Source organism: Macrotis lagotis, chromosome 4 (genome assembly GCF_037893015.1).
Source record: "Macrotis lagotis isolate mMagLag1 chromosome 4, bilby.v1.9.chrom.fasta, whole genome shotgun sequence".
Taxonomy (NCBI): domain Eukaryota; kingdom Metazoa; phylum Chordata; class Mammalia; order Peramelemorphia; family Peramelidae; genus Macrotis; species Macrotis lagotis.
Window position 1 is genome coordinate 215,527,975 of NC_133661.1, and position 22,408 is coordinate 215,550,382.

Below are 22,408 nucleotides of genomic sequence, written 5' to 3' on the forward strand. Positions count from 1 at the left end.
TTGCAAGGCAAATGGTGTTAAGTTGGCTTGCCCAAGGCCACACAGCTAGGTAATTATTAATTGTTTGAGACCGGATTTGAACCCAGGTACTCCTGACTCCAAGACTGGTGCTTTATCCACTGTGCCACCTAGCCACCCCCTAGCTGGAAACTCTTAACCACACTGTAATCCAAGTCCAGACAGCTTAACTGTAGCAGAGATCCAGAAGCTAGATAACAAGCCAGTAGGGAGGATCCCAGCCCTAAACAAAGTCTGAACCCTGGAAACACTGGAGTAAAAGACAAGACTGGGTCAGGAACAAACAACCCCTAAGTCAGAACCTGGACATAAAGGAGGAAAAACCTCTGCAAAGCCAAGGCCTGGACTGTATAGGCAGCATCTTTGCCAACAACAAGCCAGGGTTCAGATCCCAGCCTCAGCTAAATAAAACCTTGGATCTTTATTCCCTAGACCCCAGGAGGAGGTCTACAACAATAAAGATGAGCAAAAAAAAAAAAGCTAAAAAATCCCACTCCCTATAAAAAACTACTTCACAGACAAAGATGACAGCAAGATTTAGCCTGAAATTTTACAAATAGTGATTTTGAAATAGGCACGATATCCCAGTAGGGGGAGGAGAGAAAAAGGGGAAAAGAAGACTAGGTATTGTTTTCTTTTAAGAAAGAAAAGAAGAAGAAAAAAAATAATTATGTTGACAAAAATAAAAACATGAGGGGGATTGAATTATTTCTAGGAAAAGTAAAATGAAAGTTGATTTGATTAAATGCATCATTCATACTTTTAAAAATGCTAAGAAGTTTTTTTCTTCTTTTAATTGCTAATAAATTGCTTGATTCTATACTCTATTCCTTTCTTTGGTATATACAGCTACAGTGAATTGTATTTTGGTATTTAAAAAAGATACTAATTTTCAAAAGTCAGGATTTATGGTTTGTTTTGGGTTTTGGTTCTTGGTAGACTCAATCATGCACAAACATTTCAATCTAATTATATAACAAATTGTGGAATTCTATTAAATTTAATATCCCAAATATATAAAAAATTTTATAAATAGGCAAAAATCACAATAAAGAGCCATTCCCTAAGTGATAAATGATCAAAGAATATGAAGTTAATTCTCAAATGAAAAAGTGTAAGCTGATAACAATAATATGAAAAAAAGAAAATGAACTCAGTATTAATGTTAAAAATGTATTTCACCTAGCTGTGTGGCCTTGGGCAAGCCACTTAACCCCACTGCCTTGCAAAAAAAAAAACTAAACTAAAAATGTATTTCAACTTTTTAAGTTGATATTTGAAAATTACCAAAAATAATTATTTTAATACCAAGAAATCCTTGATCAATTTCAAACCAATATATGTCAGATATTTGAAGTAGAAAATAAGATTTTTCCATCCTAAATTTTAAAAATGCTTTACCCCACTACTTACCATATGTGTAAATATATCATCATCAGCTATGCTGGCACATCCATGTGTGTCTTATGCATGTCCTATGCATATCATACTGTCATTCTATAAACCTCCCTTTGGTTACACAATTTCTTGAAAGAATAAGCTACACATGCTTACAGGCAGCTAGGTAATTGAGTGCTAGACTTGGAGTCAGGAACACCTGAGTTAAATTAGACTGCTGATACCTACTAGTTGTGTGATTCTGGACAAATCACTTAAACTCTCTTGCTTCAGGGTTTTCAACATAAAATAAGGATAACAATAATAATAATAATACTGAACTTACAGGGTAGTTATAAAATCAAATGAGACAGTATTTATAAATTGCTTAGTATAGTGCCTAGCACATAGTCATTCTTATACAAATATCCCTTTACAACCACAAATCTTTTTCTATATTTCATGCTTTCTACCTATTGAGAGTGCTCAACCAAGGGAAATTCAGATCATCTGGTTTCATGTTCCAATTCCGCCAGTCACTAACTATATAATGAATGCCACTCCATTTTCCCTTTGGTTGTCAGTTTCTGCATTTGTAAACTAATGAAGTTAAACTAGATTATTTAAGATTCTTTTAAAATCTAATAATTTAAAAATATAAAAATTTTACTACTACCAGTAAATAACAGAAATGATTTCCCCCTCATTTTTCCCTCAATAACAGAAATGATTTCCATGACATTTTATTTTGTTCGTTTCCTCTTACTGTACAAAACTTATCTTCCATTCCCGCAAGTGTAGTTATTACTGGTTTGTTTACTTGCCCTTTCCTCTTTTTGTTTTTGCTCTCTTGTTTGAGATTTTATCCCTTTATCTTCTATACAGACTGCCCAAATCTATTCTACCTAGGTCCTGAACTCCATTCCTGTTTTCTTTTTCTTTTTTTGAGTAGGATCTTTATTTTTTGTTTCATCCATATGCACATGTATATTTTTAAAGTACAAAATTTCCTTCCACTTTCCTTCCCCACCCCCTTCTCTTCAGTAGCAGTCAGATTAGCATTGTATATACATATTTTTGATAAACACATTTACAGATTAGTCATTTTCAGTATAAGAAATTAGGATTAAGGGAAATAGATGCATAAGAGATAATTTTCTTAAATGTTCATCATATTCTGAAGGGTTGTTTTTTTATTTTGTTTTGTTTTGTTTTTCTTCCTCTCAATGGGTATGGCATTCTCCAAAGCCATATGGTTATCCTTGCTTTCTGGACTGCTGAGAGGAGCTGCTTCCATCAAGGTTGACCATCTCAGGATGTTGTTGTTGATGTGTACATTGTTCTCTTGGTTCTGCTCCCTTCACTCAGTTTTAGAACCTGTAATTTATTCCATGCTTCTCTAGAGTCCAACCATTTATGGTTTCTGAAAGAACAATAGTATCCCATAGTATTCGTGTATTATAATTTGTTTAGTCATTCCCCAATTGATGGGCATCTCCTCAACTTTCCAATTCTTTGCCACGACAAAAAGAACTGCAATGAATATTCTGGAGCATGTGGGACTTTTTCCATTTTTTATAATTTTTCTGTATATAGATCTAGAATTGGAATTGCTGGGTCAAAGGGTAGAAAACATTTTTATTGCTCTTTGGGCATAGTTCCATATTGCTCTCCAGAATGGTTCGATATGTTTACCACTCCATCAGCAATGCATCAATATCCCAGTCCTCCCCCAACCTCTCCAACATTGATCATTTTCCATTTTTCTTATTTTGGCCAATCTGATAGGTGTGAGATGTTGTCGTTTTAATTTTCATTTCTCTACGAATTAGGATTTGGAGCATTTTTTCATGCAATTATATAATAACTTTAATTTCTTCATTTGAAAAGTGTTCATTCATATTCTTTGACCATTTATCATTTTAAGAATGACTTGAAACCTTATAAATTTGATGAAATTCTTTATGTTTTAAAAGTGAAATCATTATCAGAATTCCTGTTTCCCAGCTTTCTGCTTTTCTTCTAATTTTGGCAGCACTGATTTCATTAATCCAAAAACTTTTCAATTTAATATAGTCAAAATCATTCATTTTGCAGTTTATAATGCACTCTAACTCTTGTTTGGTTATAAATTTATCCCCTTTCCATAGATCTGATAGATAGAGATTTTCTTGGTCTATTAATTTATTAATTTATCTATGGTGTCACCATTTATGTCTAATTCCTATACCCATTTTACCTTATTTTAGTACATTCCTTTGTTCTCAAATTAGAAATCTCTACTTATAGAATCATCTATTTATCAGTGCTTAGTCCAGGGAGATTATCAAGTTTATTCTCTATATTTCTTTGTTATTTGCAAATTATTTCCCTATTAGGATAAGAGCTTCAGTAGATTAAGGAGAATCTTTACTTTTCTCTGTATCATCGTGCACAATGACTAGAATGTAATAAGTTTTTCATAAATGTGTATTGACATACTAAGTCAATATGGCCCATATCAATTCATTATCTTCACTTTTTGCTTCCCTCCCAAAGAATTATAACCTCTTAACACCCACAATTTCTATTTATAGAGCTATCATTCTTTCATACACAATCATTTTTCTCCACCATCTACCTTGTCTCCTTCCTTCCATTAGTTGTCAAATCATTTTAATTCTATCCTGCAAAGTTTTTTTTTTTAAATCTGATAGCTCCTCTCTTCACATTGCCACAGAAGAGTTCAGTTTTTCCTCGCCTCCTGCTTAGACTAATGTAATAACTTCCTAAAAGGTCATCTAAACTCCAGTCTCTTGAGTCTTCAATACACCATCTATTCAGCTTCAAGGGTAATTTTCTAAAAATATAACTCCAGGATTGTCAATCTTATAAAAAACACTATCTTGTTTCCCCTTTTGAATGTAATAACATCATAGGATCATAGTTTTACAGATGAAAGAAACCGTTCAGAAAAATGATTTTCCCAAAGTAATACAATGGGTAAGTTATGTGAATCTAGATTTTACCTGGATCTATGCTCAATTCTCTTTCTATTACTCCATCTTTTCTCTCAGACTCTATTCATGCCTTTCTATAACATGACCCTAGTTTTTCTTTCAAAAAATTGAACTCATTACTCATTATAATCAAAGAATACTAAGTCTAGAGCTGGAAAAGTCCCCCCAGGGAAGTTGATCAAACCCCTTCATTTTATATTTAAAGATGCCAAGACACAAAAAAACTAAGTGATTTGCTCAAGATCTCAAAGGTAGCAATTATCTATGGTGAGATTTGAACCAAGGTGCTCCAGCTTTAGAATAAGCACCTCTCTTTTTATTTTACCAATTTATTTTCTATGACCTAGTCAAATTGCATTATTTTCTGTACACAATGTTCCACCAGTTCCCTGAAGCATGACCTTTACTCATGGCATTCTTTTGGTCTTAAAATTTTTTCTCTTGTCTTTCTAGTTGTCAGAAACTTTCTCATTTTTAAAGGATCTATCTGTTCTAACTCTACCACATCAATTAAACCTATTATCTTCTAGATTAGTTACAGTTTCTCTTCCTTTGAAATGCCTTGTAGACCTTTGGGTTTTTCTTTGTTAAGATAGATTTCAACATTTGATTTCTGTTAAATTGTCTCCCTTCTTCCATTACCTCCCCCCTACCTAGCAAACAAGCACTTTGATATATGTTATATATGTGAATCATGTTAAACATATTTCAATACTAGTCATGCGGTGAAAGAAGAATCAGAATAAAAAGCAAATTCATGAGAAAGAAGAAGAAAAAAAATTTTTTAAGTGAAAAGAGTTTGCTTTGGTCTGCCATCAGACTCCATAGTTCATTCTCTGGATGTAGATGATATTTTTCATCACAAGCCTTTTGCAATTGTCTTTGATCACTGTATTACGAAGAGTGAAGTCTGTCACAGTTGATCATTACACAGTTGATCATAACCTAATCAATCCCTCTACCATGTTCCCCTGATTCTGCTCATTTCACTCACTCATCATCAGTTCATGTAAATCATTCCAGGTTTTTCTGAAATCTTCCTTCTCATCATTTCTTAAAGATCAATGGTATTCCATTCTATTCATATACTACAATGTGTTAAGACATTCCCCACTTGATACTACCCTTTCACTTTGACATCTCTCCTATGACATTTATCCCACAAGACTTGTAAACTGAATGTTACTGTACTTCTCTTATTGCTAACTAGCAGAATTTAATTTAGTATGCATATTTCCAAATTGCAAAATTTCCTTCCACCCTAACTTCCCACCCACTTCCCTCAACAGAGAACAGTCAGGATAATATTTTACATGCATATTTTGATAAACATGTTTACAAATTAGTTATTTCCAGCATGAGGAATTAGGATTAAGGGAAAGCTACATCTAAGAGATAAATTTTATATAGTGTGCATCAGATTCTGAAGGATTTATTTTCAATGTGTTTTGTTTTGTTTTGTTTTTCTTTCTCTGGATAGTCTATAGCCAGTCAAATATGGTTGATCTAGCTGTCTGAACTGTTGAGAGGAGCTGCTTCCATCAAGGTTGTTCATCTCATAATGTTCTTGTTGATGTGTACATTGTTCTCTTGGTTCTACTCCCTTCACTTAGCATCAGATCCTGTAACTCATTCTATACTTTTCTAGAGTCCAACCATTTATGGTTTGTTATAGAAAAATAGTACTATATAGTATTCATGCTCCATAACTTGTTCAACCATAGGCATCTCCTCAATTGCCAATTCTTTGCCACTACTAAAAGAGCTGCTACAAATATTTTGGAACATGTAAGACTTTTCTTGTTTTTTATAATTCCTTCTGGATATAGACCTAGAATTGGAATTGCTGGGTTAAAGGGTATGGACAGTTTTATTGTTCTTTGAGCATAGTTCCATATTTCTCTCCAGAAAGGTTGGATCTGTTCACAATTCCACCAGCAATGGATCAATTTTCCAATCCTCCCACAACCTCTCCAACATTGATCATCTTCCCTTTTTCTCATCTTGGCTAATCTAATAGGTATGAGTTGATACCTCATAGTGATTTGGAACATTTTTTCATATATTATATATAGAGAGAGAGAGCTTTAATTTCTTCATTTGAAAACTGTCTGTTCATATCCTTTGACCTAGCAATCTGACCAATTGGGGAATCAAATTTAATTTAAAAAAAACATAATGGTTTTATTTTGTTTGTTTTTATAACTGTACCTCCCTAACACCCAGAATGGAAATTTAAAGGCAGCTCGCTATTTTATCCTATTTCTGATCAGCCAAGAACCTTGGCCTGCTCCCTTTACAACTTAAATGGATTAGCCCATTATCAAGCATTCTAGTGGTTCCCCAATTCTCACTAAATTAGTGTAGAACTTTAATGCAGACACCAGACCAGCATAGCTCATTGCAGTCCAGAGACACCTCAGATTAAGAGATCTGACCCATTTATCCCAAACTGGGATTGTAAGCATGTGCCACTGATAATGGAAAAATTTGAGGATGTCAAGTTTCAGGTTCTAGAATGTGTGAATGAATTCCCAAAAGAATGACTCTTAATCCAGAAATATCTAGGGACAAAGAAAAATAGAAAAGGTTTATTCTGGTAATGCAATGAAATCCATGGGGGGGGGGGGGGTAAGCAATCTAGGGGATACAAACAGTTTTAACAAGGTTGCAACTGGACTGACAGATTCAACCCAGAAAGGAAATTCAGATTCAGATTCAGAATCAGTAAAGAAAATTACCAGATTTATATAGGGTATATAGGTATGCCTGCTGGGAAAGGAATAAGGGAAAAGTTAGGGTGCTGCTACAGAGGGACTAATGAGTAGATTCAGGTGTTTTAATATCTCCTACCTCATGGGGATGGGGATAACCTCTGAAGCTGTCAGCAAGATACATCAGAGAGGAGTCCCCAGATACTTCTTGACAAGATAATTTTGAATTTCTGTAAGATAACTTTGGACAATGGGATGGGGGACTCAGAAAAAAAGAGTAATTATTTAAGATAGTTATAGAATATTTTGAGAGAATTAAGCTACTGTAACATTTTTCATTTTTCTCTACTACATATTTTCTAGGACAGCTAGGTGGCAGAGAGGATAGAGTACTGACCTTGGAGTCAGGAGGATAAGAATTCAAATCCAACCTCAGATACTTGACACTTATTAGTTGTGTGACTTTGGGCAAGTTGCTCAACCCTGATCGTCTCACATCCAGGGCTATCTCTAGTCATCCTGATTCATTTCCGGTCACTGAACCCAGATGACTCTGGAGAACAAAGTGAGGCTGGTGACTTAGCTCAGAACTTCCTCACTCAAATCCAATTCAAGTGTTTGTCATGGTCATTCCCTTGATGTCATGGTCTTCTTCCAGAATGAAGAGCACATATTATTATTATCATTATTTCCTCTACCACACTACCACTCTCAATCATATCGTATTCTTTTTTGCATCATTCTCACCTTATCCTTACCCAACAGCCTCATAAAGCACCCTTCAGTATTTCCACAATAAATATTTGCTGCTTTGAATTTAATTTAATAAGACAGAATGGAAATCTCTTTATATAAATTAGAATTATTCTAAGTCTGTTTGAATTGGTATATTTGGCCATTTTATATATGAAGGGAAAAGTGACTCAAGTTGATTTGACATATTTCAAAATATACATATTTAATTTTACAATCTGTTCTATAAAAAAGATAAAATGAAAATAAAAACATATTTAAAAAATCAAAGGATTCAATATCAGTAACACTGAAATTTTAATGCATGAGAATTTGCATCTTTCCAGTAGAGTCAACCTTAAAGATGACCACTTATCTACAGATAAAGGATTTGATTACTAAAAATATTTTCAGTGCCAGACAATCTAGCCTTAAACAGATTTTTTTTAAAAATTTAGAATCAGGGTGAAAATTGATTATACAAACGAAGCCAGATTAGATGTGTTGTTTATTATGCTGACCTCTCTCTCTCTCTTATGCAGATTTTTAGCTTTTGACAATGTTTCTAAGAAAAGTTAACACTGCTAAAATCAGCAGGGCTCTTCCTGCTGCATCTTTTTTCCTCCTTCTCTCTATGGAAATCAACTTTGCATTTCCTGATATTTTTTAAAATAAAAAATAGTTCATTTGCCTCTGATCCTGTGTGTGGAAATGTTTGACAATATAATATTGTCTTCTTGATTATTTCCTTCCCCTCCTGCAAAACTCTTTCCAACCCATAAGTAGAATAAAATATTATCTCCTACCTTAGATGCTGAGGTTTTTTTTTTAAGGAAGGCTTAAGATAGTAGGGTACAGTGAGAAAAGTCTTGTTCTAGAATCAAGAGCATTTAAATTCAAATTGAACTCCTGACATTTATTAGATACCTCACCAAGACTATGAACTTTATTTCCCTATCTGTAAAATGGATATACTGAAAGGACATGATAATAGGGACAATAAAGTTGTGAGGATGAACATTAATGATGTATATAAAGAATTTTGCAAATATTGACAGTGGTATATATGATTTAACTTGAACATATATATATATATACATATATGTATATGTATCATGTGTTACTAATATGTATGTGTACAAATCAGCCTTGAGACAGGGGTTTAGATATAAACCCCTGTCTCAAGGCTGATTTTTGTGAACTCTTTCCTTATCAATGGGCATAATTTATGAATATCCTACTCTAAGTGATTGGCAAAGTGAAGTGTAGAGATAAGACCTCATACCTTTTTTGATTCTTTAAGACTTTTCAAGCTTCAAGTTGCTTCTTGTGCTTCTGCCTTCTGGTTTCCAAAGGGATGCTGAAAGAGCCTAACCCTATTTTAGGTTACTGAAGGACAAGATTCTGGAACCACATGAGAGGAGCCAGAATTCTCTATAGTGTCTCCATGCCAGCTTCTTACATTAGTAATTTTGGAAAGTTTCTCCTGGGTGAGATATAGAACTCTCAGTTGAGCAGAATTATATCATTCCTAATGGGAGAACTCCTTCACTTTGGATTTTCTGGTACATATACTCCTATGTACATCTTCTGTGATTTGTGTTTCACTTGGATTTGAATCAAAATCAAACTGCCATTTACTATGTTTATTGTGTAATTAGTATTAAATTGGAAAGGGGTTAATCTTCCAATATAAAATGTGGTTTCCTTTTTCATCCCAATAATGAGAGTTATCATGTTAGATTGAACTTGATCATATTCTCTAGACCATAAAGTTCAAGGGAGCAGATAGATATAATTCTAACCTGCTATGCCTTCTCTCTGAGCAGAGCAATCTCCACTGCTCCACATGCACAAATACACAAACACACATATATGCATACTTACATAGACACACACATGTGTGTCTGTGTATACACATATAAACACATATGTGCACACATGTTATTTATGTGTGTGTATGTTTTCTTAGAGATAGTCTTTTGGTAATCACTGTATATAGTTTACATTCATATATCTATACATACATACATATTTAAATGTATGCAAATATAAAATCACATATACAAGTATAAAGTGATAAGTATATATATATATATATATTTTTTTTAAAAGATAAATGCATTTATGTAAGTCTGTAGCTTTATATTTTTTCCCTATTGGCAATGATCTACCAATAGACAAATATGTATTCATGTATGTGTGTACATATGACCAGATCCACAAAAAAGTGTTGTTTCAAGCATTTTTCTGGCAAATTGAGGAAAGTTAGATAGCTAACATATATTACTCAATTCATTGAAACTCACATAGATGCACACATACACAAACATAAAAAACCATGAGTTTGAAGAAACCTGTCTGTTCTATCCAACAAAAAGGTGACAAGTTTGTCTACTTTATGCTATACCAAACTGATCATTTATTAATAGAGATTTATTGGTATTTGTAGAGCTATATCTAGCAAGTAAGTCTATGATCAAAAGCTATTCACAAGTATAAGAAATGCTAATAGACTGCAGAAACCTAATGGCATAAGAAAGAGAATACTAGGTTTATAGTCAATGAGCCTACATTTGAATATTGGCTCTGCTATCTACCACCAAGTGGCCTTGAATAGATTTTCAACCTTTCTATAACTGATTTTGTTTATAAAAGGAGGAAAGATGAATAAGTTAATTTCTTATGTATCTCCCATTTCTGCATGCTATATTTAAATTCATCCTAAAGCATATTATCTTTCTTAAGCGCACCCAAACTTCTGCTTTCAGATACACTAATAAAAATCAAGTGGACTGTCTGTCTAAAAAGTTTTGTTTTCCTCAGGGATAGAGATTCATGTTTAAAATTTCAAAGGGTCAATGCTGTTGGCTTGTCTCCCAGAGACCCAATGTACCATGTGAAACACCAACTGGCATTTATTGGCCCAGAACATAAGACTCTCAAATGCCCTATCCTCCCGAAGGGTTCCACCTGCCAGCAGAGTGATCTGTAAACAGATCACTGGTTTGTCTTTGAATTACACTCCTAACCAGATGTGTCAATACTTTGGCTTGCAGGTTAAGTAAAACAGAACTTTTTATATGTAAAAGATTCATGCAGTATAATATAAAACATAAAACTTGATAGAAAAACAATTCAGAAAACTTTTTTTTTATTTTTCAAGAAAATTTCTCCTTTTTCTATCATCTATTCATTCACTAGTAAAAAAAAATGAAATGTGCCTTCATTTCCTGGTCTATTGGCCATGGCATCAGCTGTTGGAGGTGCTGATGGGCAATAAGGGAACTTACCTTTATCATCTTCTCCAGATCTAGAGGTTGGTACTCTGTTTAATTCAAGTATCATAACTCTAGTCTATATCCTAAAATGAAGTCTCATCAGCAATCAATTATAAACTTAAGCAGAAATGTCTGATTGTGACCAGTGCCTTTGGGAAGATTAATAGTATTTTTTGGTTATTTTAAATAAAGCTAACTAAAGGCAACATTTCAGATCATTACAATAGTTAATACTCTGCATCCCTTGAAGTACCATTAGGATGAGCATAAAATAAATAAAGGATCTTCTTAAAGGAATGGTCTCTAGTCAATAATAGTTAGCCAATTGATTAGGATAAATTGGGAACCATATGAATTTTGAAAAAAAATGGAATTAATTTAGAAATATCTTGTTTGTCATTTTCTCAAGCTTTTGCTGTACACTGCAATTTAGTCCATTGTGATATGTTCTACTCAAAGAGTAACTTTCTTTCTAGACAGTAAATAGAACAGATCCTTCTAAATTGATTTAGTTTGCTATTTTACTTTACCAAAGATTACCTTACCTATGCAAAACAGGTTTGGCTAAACTATACCAAGGTTAGTAAAAAAATTGATTTTTTTATCATTAAAATACAATATCATGTTTTATGCATTTAAAGGTTCAGTTTCTACTGCATAGTGAATATATATAGTAAATACACAATTTAGCCATTGCATTAATTTGTCCAAATCACTAGAGTACTATTAAGAACAATGAATAGTGATTTAATAAGTTGCATTTTAGAGGTCCAATCATGTTAATGAAGTCCCTACAGTGAAGAATTTGTACCCAGTCAACAATGCTCTAAAATAAATGTATTCATTTATTGTTTATGTAGTAAAAGAAGTACACAACATGGAGCACTATTAACTTGCTCAACAAATTATGCATAAGGAAGATAGGTGGTAGGTATTTCAGAGAAAAACAGATCTTACAGATGTTAAACAAATGAAATCATTCAGTTTGACAATAGCAAAGTTTTACCTACAGACTCGGGGTTTTAAATCATATTTGTCAACTGACTGAATAATATTAAATTGCAATCTTTAAAATGGTATACAAATGTTATTAATAATTCCTTATCTTGGTATAAAAACACCTACAAAGGCATTTGCATATAATTAATTTTAAATTTTAAATTATTTTATTTTAATATAAAGAAAAAATTTCTCTCTCTCTCTGCTAGAATATATGCCTTTAGAAAAAGAAAAGAAAAACACATCTTTATAACATATAACAATAGTTCAATAAAATAATTTCCTTTTTTGGCCATATGCAAATATATATTTAAATCTGCCCTCCCTACATTCATCACTTCTCTTTTAGGATGTATATAGCTTAAATAAATGCAACTAATCTTAGAAGGGAAACATTTAACTAGGAAAGGAATTTTTGCAATAAGATTCTCTGAGAAGACTTTAATTTCCAATGTATGTCAAAAACAGTTTCAAATTGCTAAGAAGAAACATCCTCCAAGTGATCAATGATCAAAGGGTATAAATGAGAAGTTTTCAAAGGAAGAAATCCAAATCATCGAGTCATGAAAATTATTGAGAATCACTAATAAAATTCAAATGAAAACAACTGTGAAGACATCTTATTCCTAGCATACTAGTTTGTTCAGGAAAAGCAACAAAATATTGGATGATTCATTGGTTGTTTGTACATTTAAATAGCATATTACTCAGTTTTTTAAGAAAATTTCTTTAGAAATAGTATCTTTCTTCTTCCTTCCATATGTTCCTTCATTTCTTTATTTCTCCTCTTCTTCTCTCCTTCTTTCCCTTTCACTTTTATGACAATAGAATCTAATTTATGAAGGTCAATATTTAGAGAGTTTATCATGATCTAATTTAAATAATATTTGGACTCAATTATCTAACTGATTTTAAATCTGCAATGAAAACAATAGGCTACATCTGCTTTACTAAAGAGATCAAGAACTTTAGTTATGAAGACTATATGACAATAGACTTGACATATGGTCAAATCTTGGCTGCATTGCCATATGTGTTTTGGATGCTTATATTCTTTATCCTTGCATGTGGATTGAAATTTTAATGTTTTTGCTAAATATTATGAATTTGAGTAGAGATAGTTCTTTTTAAGCTATAATGGCTCAAATGTATACAGTTCCAGTTATTCTTGTGATAAAGTTATTGAAGAAAGTCAGATTGTCTTCTCCATATTGTTTTATAAACTTATTATAAGATTGATTTTTCCCTTCAGAAAAGCCCAATGAATGCTTTCTTCTCTGAAGAGAATAGGACATTCAGTCTTTCTCCTGTCAACCACATATCTTGAATTGAAATTGAGTGTAGAGATTTCATAAAATTGAAAGTACCTTTTCATGGTTCAATAAGGAAATCCAAGTTTTTATTAGACCTTAGGTAGAAATCATAAGTTTGTTCTGGTCCAAAATATATTTGAGATGAAGCCATTGCTCTTCCCTTCACCCTCTCCCTTTTTTGTTTTGTAAAGCAGCAATACTCTTGAATTCATTCTCAAGGTTCACCACTATCCTATCAGCCATGTAATCTAACCAATTGTTTTGCATTGAGGATTATGACTATGATATTGCTGAAGTGAAACATCCTTCTTGGTAATGCTATATAAAATGGATTTATATTTCATTCTTACTGCCTGCATACTATGCTATTTAAGATTGACTGCATTATTCTTTTATGATTTTGTATGAGAATGTATTATCTCCTATCTTTACCTATATTGCAGAGATTCTTTTATATAGCAAAGGTGTAATTCTTTTTTAAGAGACTCTTCAATAATTTATGCCCAGGAGCAATCATATACCCTTCTAAAGGACTTGTATTTTAAAGTAAAATATATTATGTGATTATGAGTACAAGTAACATTGTCTGATTCTGCTTATTAAAATAATACTCTTACCTTGAAAACAGAGAAATTGCTCATTTAATCCAAAAATATGCTTGTTATATTTAGATTGTGTGTTGTGTTGCTTGTAGATTATTTTATGCAAACTATACACAATCTTTTCTATATTTTCTATAATTGTGGTTTTTGAACATAAAAATTAAACATATATTAAAACACTGAAGATAAATTTTGTTTTTAACATGTTGGATTATAAATGTATTTCCTAATGCTTTTATTTTCACCAGTTCTTTTAACATTTACTGTCATTTATGTAGAACTAAGGCAGAAATTTCTATTATAATTTCTACTTTCTGAAAGCTATATTTCCTCTACATTCTACTTAATTGACAGGTGGGTATGTCAGAATAGTCACTTTTCCACAAATCTCTTCAAACCCACAATCTCAAGAGAAAGATATTATGTACCAGAGAAATATTGAAACTTTTTAACTGCTGCTGAGCCCAAGGAGGTTGGAACAATCACCCTCACTCTCTTCACTAAGGGTTGCTTCTGTTCTGTACCTGTATCCCGATTGAGGATAGTCTTCAATCTAAGAAATGGAGATAGCCTCTCTTTCCCTACACTCATTGATGTATTTTACCTTCACCCAAAGCACCAAATACTGACCTGGTACAAATAATCACCTAGAATGAGGAAGCTCAGTATAAGATGCATGCAACTTCTGTTATATTAAATAATTAAAGAAGATGCCATGATATAAAAAGTGAAAATATCTTCTCCTCATTTCCCTCATGATTAAAAAAAAATGCAATTACAATCGGGAATAACTCAGCCCTCCTCATCTATCTGATTCCCCACCCATCATACTAAAGGAAAGAAAATTTGAAGGCTTGAGACTAAAGGATAAATGATAGGGATTTCCTTCATACTCTTTGCCATGCAGAAAACAAAGAGTATAATAAATATGTTACTCAAAATTTCAGCAAGAATTTGAAAAGACAAGAATATGAAAAGTTCATCCACATAATGTAAAGTTTTCCAAAATAACTGTAGATGACTAAGTATGGAATTCATTCTCTTCTTGACATTGTTTAAAGGTAGGGGAATAAACTTAGTTTGCAGCCACATCATCGTAAAGTTTTCATAGAGTGAGGAGCTCAATGACTTTCACTATTCTCACCTTTACTCTTGATATACACATAAAAACCTCTTAACAATTGACATTGTCTGCCAAAAAGTGTGGATTCCTGATACAAAACTCATGGCAATTGAAGAGTGCAAGACAAGAAGACTAAAGAGATAAAAATTTTTTCATGTGTATGTTTATTTGTCCATGTAAGTATGCACATGTATATGTAAGTACATATATTAATGAACAAAAATTTAGAAAAGAATATAACACAAAAAGTACATATGGTATTATAGAAAGATATACAAAGACTCCCAATGAAAGACAATATAAAACACTCCACATATTCTCCAATGATAAAGAAATAATAGCAAAAAGAACCCTTTGCAATGGTTCAAAATAGAAGTAGAACAGTTACAAAAAGAATTTTAAAAAGAAATTAGGGTGATAATGACAATCATGAAAAAAATCACTAATATATGTACATTGACTATTTAAGACACATAGCAAAAAAAATTCTCTAAAACAGTAGAGGGCAAGGTTCTAATGAAAGCTGAAAAAGAAGGTGGTGGTAATTATTGGCAAATTGCTGTTGGAAACAGGATCAGGAAACCAGAATATTTCCTGCCAATGCAATAGCTTGCCAGCTAAATTTTTAAAATTGGAAAATTATATCTGGAAAAAGTCAATACAGTCTCAACAGTAGAAATTTTGCACCACAGAAAATTATGACTATCCAAAACTAATTGTTAATGTCCCCATTGTTAGAAGAGACTTTAATGAGAATTTAAATTGTACAGAATAGAATGCTTTGATTGTATGGTAGTTCAAAATAGGTTTCATCCATGGAACCCAAATTATTCCATGGGGTGATATGCCACAGTTTGATGTGAACCTTCTCATTTCAAGAAACACAGAAATTTGAAGACTGGACATGAAAATATTTTTTTACATTAATACAACATCTATGACCTGAGACTATAATGCTTTGGAAAGAAGCATAATTCCTTAATTTGTAATGATGTCTATCCAGGCATCTATAGTCATCACTCATTTCTAACTGCTAATTGAAGATGATGTGAAAGTACAAGGAATTGAATATGCAAATTTTAAATTAGAGTCTGTCTTGGTGATCTTTTTTTTACCCCTTCCCTTAATAGAATCAAACAATTAATAAACATTCAGAAGCCACAAAATTGTGATATTTTAACAATATTATGAATTTAAAAAACTAACATTTCATTCATTGATCTATAATCTGTTGCTAGCATATGATAAACTATTTGAATAAAAGATTTGTACCACATAGTAAATTAATATATGTATTTTTTAAAAGTGAGTCAAAAAAAGAATGTAAGTGAAAAACCTATTTATGCTATTTCATTAGTCTTTATTGCTATCCTCTAGATTCAGATGGAAATTCCCAGGTATATATATATATCAATTATACCTATAAGATGATCCAACCAAGTGTTAGAATTGATAAAGATAACTCCATTACTAAAAACAATGCAACAATATATAACTGAAAAGATGTTCCCTCTGGAAGGAGATGATACTATATTGTACATCAGTAGACTAAAATTCTAATACATAGAATTAAAATATGATTCTTAGAAAAGTGAAATAAAATATTTCTTACAAAATGTTGAGGAAATATTTGATGTATTCTCTTCCATTAAAATATATTTTATTTCTCCTAGATCAGAAAATTTAACAGCAAGACTTTATCAAGTGCCTTCCATGTGTCAGGAACATGCTAAGTAGTGGGGGACACAAAGAAATATAAAAACCAATCCCTATTTTCAAGGAACTTCCAGTTTAATATAGAATGAGCATTCTATTTAAGGGAAAGTTTAGATTTCTTTGACTTTTATAAAAAATCAGTACTGTAATACTTAAACATTCAAGAAATAACTGGTAATCTTTGTAGTTTATTTCTGGGAGGAGTGGACAGTAGCAACATCCTTAATATATGTTCAAAATTAATCTAATGTCATTTATTAACAATTTATGATCTCTTATGGAAGTATGAAAAAGTAGAATAATAGAATGAATTACTCCTTGGATTAAAAATTATAGTATTTTGATATAGTTTGAAATTTTTAATAATCTTAGATCATTTGAAATGCTTAAAATTAACTACAATTCTTTTTAAAAATTATTTATTTCATCTTTTTTCAATGCCATGCAAAGATAGCTTCCAGCATTCATCTTTTTGCAAGCTTTTTAGTTCTCCATTTTTCTATCACCCTCACTTCCCTCTCCCCTTGCTATAACAGCAAAAAATTAATATAGAATTTATATGTATATTCATTTCTAACATATTTCCATATTAGTCTTGGTGAAAGAAAAATTAGAACTAAGGAGGAAAAACTTGAGAAGAAGAAAAAACAACTAAAAGAGCTTTTAAAAAGTGAATATAGGGGTGGTTAGTTGGCATAGTGAATAAAGCACGGGCCCTGGAGTCAAGAGTACCTGGGTTCAAATCCAGTCTGAGACACTTAATAATTACCTAGCTGTGTGACCTTGGGCAAGCCACTTAACCCCGTTTGCCTTGCAAAAACCTAAAAAAAATAAAATAAAAAAAAATTAAAAAGTGAATATAGCATGCTTTGCTCCACATTCAAAATCTATAGTTTTTTCTCTGGATGTGGATGGCCTTTCCTTAACATGCTGAGAGATCTGTCATTGATTACTGAACTGCTGAATGAAGTTTCTTTTATCGTAGTCAATCATCTTACAATGTTACTGTTAATGTGTACAATGCTCTCTTGGCCCTGCTCACTACACCCAGCATTAGTTCATTTAAATCTTTCCACGATTTTCTTTCTTTCTTTCTTTTTTAAAAGAATTTTTCAAGGCAATGGGGTTAAGTGATTTCCCCAAGGTTATACAGCTAAGTAAGTATTAATTGCCTGAGCTCAAATTTGAACTCAGGTCCTTCTGGCTCCAGGACCAGTACTCTATTCACTGCACCACATAGTTGTCCCCTTTCCAGGCTTTTCTAAAGCCTGGTAGCTCATGATTTCTTACAGAACAATAGTACTCCATAACATTCATATATCATTCTTATACATCTTTTAGCTTTACCTTGTGTATATCTCTCAGCTTTAAATGTGTTCCTACATATTATAGGATTCTGACTTTTAATTTGCTATTGGCTTCTGTTTAAGGGAGAGCATGTCCCATTCACATTCACAATTCAGATTACTAATTCTGTATTTCCCTCTATCCTATCTTCCCCCTTTTTGCACTTTTTTTCCTCCTTTTCCCTGATCCCTCCTCACCAATGTTTTGCTTCTAACTGTTGCCTGTGTCAATCTGCCCTCCCTTCTGTCAGCCTTTTTCCCCCTTTTCTTTTCCCTTTCCCCCTTTATTTGTTAGAAACTTTTACTTTTACTTTAACTTTACTTTTACTTATCCTTTCCCTTTTATTAGCCTCAAATTCTCCTTTCCTTTCCCCCCAGCTTCCATGTATGAATTTCTAAATCCATTTGGGAAGGTATGTTATTCCCTCTTTTTGCTAAATCTGTTGAGAGTGAGATTTATTCAGTGCTCACCCCGTCCCATTTTTCTCTTTACCATAAAAGGTCCTTTATGCCTAATCATGTGATGTTATTTATCCTCTAATGCCTCTTTTACTATCTATAATTCTTTTTTCATATATCACTTGTTTTATTCCTGTTTTGTATCCACACCCTCTGTCAAAGTATACTCCTTTCAACTGTCCTAAAAGAAGTATAATTATTAAGTATCCTTATATCATAATTAATTTAAACTCACATTTTCTTTGCAAGAACAATCCCTCCAACTATCTCAATACAAAAACAACCCTCAAGAGTTGAGTTTGATCACATCACAGTCTTTGTTTGAAAGTCCTCTATTTTGTTGAAAATCCATCTTTTCCCCTAAAAAAGACTGATGAATTTTGCAGGATAATTGATTCTTGTTTGTAATCCAAGCTCCTTTTGCCCTCCAGAATATCATATTCAAGTCTCTCAGCTCTTTTAATAATGCATCTGCTAAATCCTGCATGATCTTAACTATGGTTCCCTGGTATTTAAATTGCTTCCTTTAGGCTACTTACAGTATTTTCTCCTTTAGCTGAAAATTTGAAAAATTGACTACAATATTCTTTGCTCTTTGAAACTTCTTTCTGGAGATGATCAATGGACTCTTTCAAGAATTATTTTATTCTTCTTGTTCTAGGATATTTAGGAAGTTTTCCATGATAATTTTTTGCATGATAGTGTCCAGGTTCATTTTCTGATTGTGGCTTTCTGGTAGACCAATAATTCATAGATTATCTCTCCTAGTTCTATTTTTCCAGACTGTTCACTTTTCCTAAAAGGTACTTTATATTTTCTTCTATTTTTTCAGCCTTTTGGTTTTGTTTGATGGAATCTTGGTGTCTTACAAAATCATTAATTTAATTTGTCCAATTCTAGTTTATATTTTCTTCAGTAAACTCTTTTGTTTCCTTTTCCAGCTGGTTTATTTTATTTTCCAGCTCATTTCTTTTCTACATTTTTCTTCTTCCTCTCTTGTTTTTTGTTTTTTAAAATTTTTGTGTTCTTCCAGGAAGACTTTTTGGGATTGAGACCAGTTTATCAACTGCTTAGAGGCTTTGCATATAGATATTTTGTCACTGTTTTCTTCTACTAGGATGACAGTTTTTATCACCTCTATTACAATAATGCTTGTAAATGGCTGCTGTTTTTTTCAATCATTTTGTTAGTTGAGCTCTGTTTCTGTAGTATAGGATATATGGTCCCAAGTTTTTTTTTTGTCTGGGGGCCAGGGTTCTGGCACCTAGACTTCTACTCTGATGTTTCTAATATTCCCAATTTGCTTCTTGTACTAGAGTAACCCAACACTGCACCAACTGACCAGGACTTAAAGCCTTGCTCTCCAAGTGGTTTTGAGTCTCTCATAATTGGCAGAGCTGTTGATCTTAGACCATAGATTTTTTTGTGATTAAAAGCCTCTTCCTGGCTTCTCAGCATTCCCAACCACACTAGGCTATACTCTCCTTTTACCCACATAGCAGACTATTTCCTGAAGTTCCTCCAAGATATCTCTCTGAAAACTGGTTTCACTAATTTGTATTGTTTATTTATTATGGCTTCTGTCACTTTTGGGTCTATTTAGAGGCTTCATTCAAAATTGTTTTGTGAAAAGCTCCAATTGTGTAATTCTAAGAATAAAGTTCTTAACACAGAAAAAGAATAAGCATAGACCTCCCAGTAAAATGAATTCAAAATGTTGAAACCATACTATAATAAGAAGTTATTCAAAAAAATTACTGAAAGTATAATAAATAGAAGGCAAAGTACTAATAGAATCCACAGACTGTCCATAGAAATTCCAAGTTTCAATCACTAAACAAATGTAGTGTTAAAGCTTCAAGATTTCAAAGTCAGCAGTAAGCATGGCAGAAACCCAAGTTATATGTTTTTTTGCTATCAAGGAAAGCAAATTTGAAAAATCTATGCTGCTTTATTGGAATATGACATTTTATAAAACAGAAAGTTGACAAACATAAAAATCACATACGCTAAGAAACTGAATCTAATAAATAATAAAAAAAAATCCTAAAAAGCTATCTAATAAACAATAGAAAACTTTCAAAAAAAGGAAGGACTTTGAGTGATTCTTTTTATTATGGTTTTTGCAAGGCAATAGGGTTAAGTGGCTTGCCCAAGGCCACACAGCTAGATCTGAGTGTCTGAGGGCCAGATTTGAACTCAGGTGTTCCTGATTCCAGGGCTGGTGCTCTATCCATTGTGCCACCTAATCACCCCTGAGTTATTCTTTTTAAAGAATATGATCTAAGCAAGAGTATGTGGCATGGAAACATTTGAAAGAGGATAAAACCAAGAAAGTAAAATAGATATATACCTAATTTTTTTAAAGTATATAGATGTGTACATGTGTGTCTGCCTGCTTCCATGCATGTGTTTGTGTGTGTGTGTGTGTTTTAACCTACTTCAATTCTGCTTTTCTCTTAGAGCACAATGCCTTCTCTGATGAGGACATGCCATTAAAGGTGGCATGGTACTGTGCTACTGTCATGTAGTCAATTCCAAAGTGTTTCAGAGAGACCTCTTTGTATTGCTTTTTCTGACAACTGTGTGAATACCTGCATTATGTAAGTTCTCCATAAAATGTTTTTTTTTGGCAAACACATGTTTGACATTCAAAAAAATGTAGCCAGTCCATTAAAGTTGAACTCTCTGCAGAAGAATTTGAATCCTTGACTGCTATCTTGCTGTTTATCAGGCACTTCAGAATCTTCCTAAGTCAATTCAAGTGGAAGTGGTTCAATTTCCTGGCATAAGACTGGCATATATTCCAGGTTTTAGAGGCATGCAATAATGAGGTGAGCATAAAGGCTCTGTAGACCTTAAGTTTAGTAGTCAATCTAATACCTCTTCCTTCCCACACTTTCTTAAAGAGCTTCCCAATCACTAAGCTAGTTCTGGAAAGTGTCAAACTCATTATCATTGTTTACATCCCTAGAAAGCATGCTGTCAAGATAAGTGAGTTTATCCATAGTATTCAAATTTCTCAATATGCTTTGACCAATGTTTCTGCATATGAATAATGTGTTGCTGGTGGATGGAGCATCTATGTTTTCTTGGTGTTAATTGTTAGGTCAAAATTAGCTGATTTTGATGCTGCGATCTACCTTGTTTTAGGTATTTGACAACATGACTGAAAACATCATGCTAAAAAGCATGCAACCTTATTTTCTTCCATTGGTGACTGGGAAAATATGAGAGCATGGTTTACTATCCAGAATCCAGGTAAGCATGCCATCATGAATTTGATGAACAATGATGATGTACTTCTCTGAGCAACCAAATTTTGATATAATTTTACATAAGTCCTTGCAACTGTAGATATCAAAGTCCTTAGTCAAATCTACAAATATTGTGTACAGACTTCTGTTCTGCTCCTGGAATTTCTCCTGGAGTTGGCAGGCAGCAAACACCATAATGACCATTCATTGGTCCTTTCTGAAATCACACATGGCATTTTCCAGGTGAAGGTACAGCCTTATAAGGAGTTCTCTGGAAGGAATCTTGCCACTGATGACTAAGAGAGAGACCCCCTCCATCCAACATCACCCCCTAACTCTCTCAGAATGATCTAGTTCCTTTACCTTTATAGAGTTGGATAATGGAGATTGAAACTTGAACTCTTGAGGGATACCCTCTTCTTTCTATATAACCCAGAAAACTTCAGTCAGTTTTTGTATGAAATAGGGATTT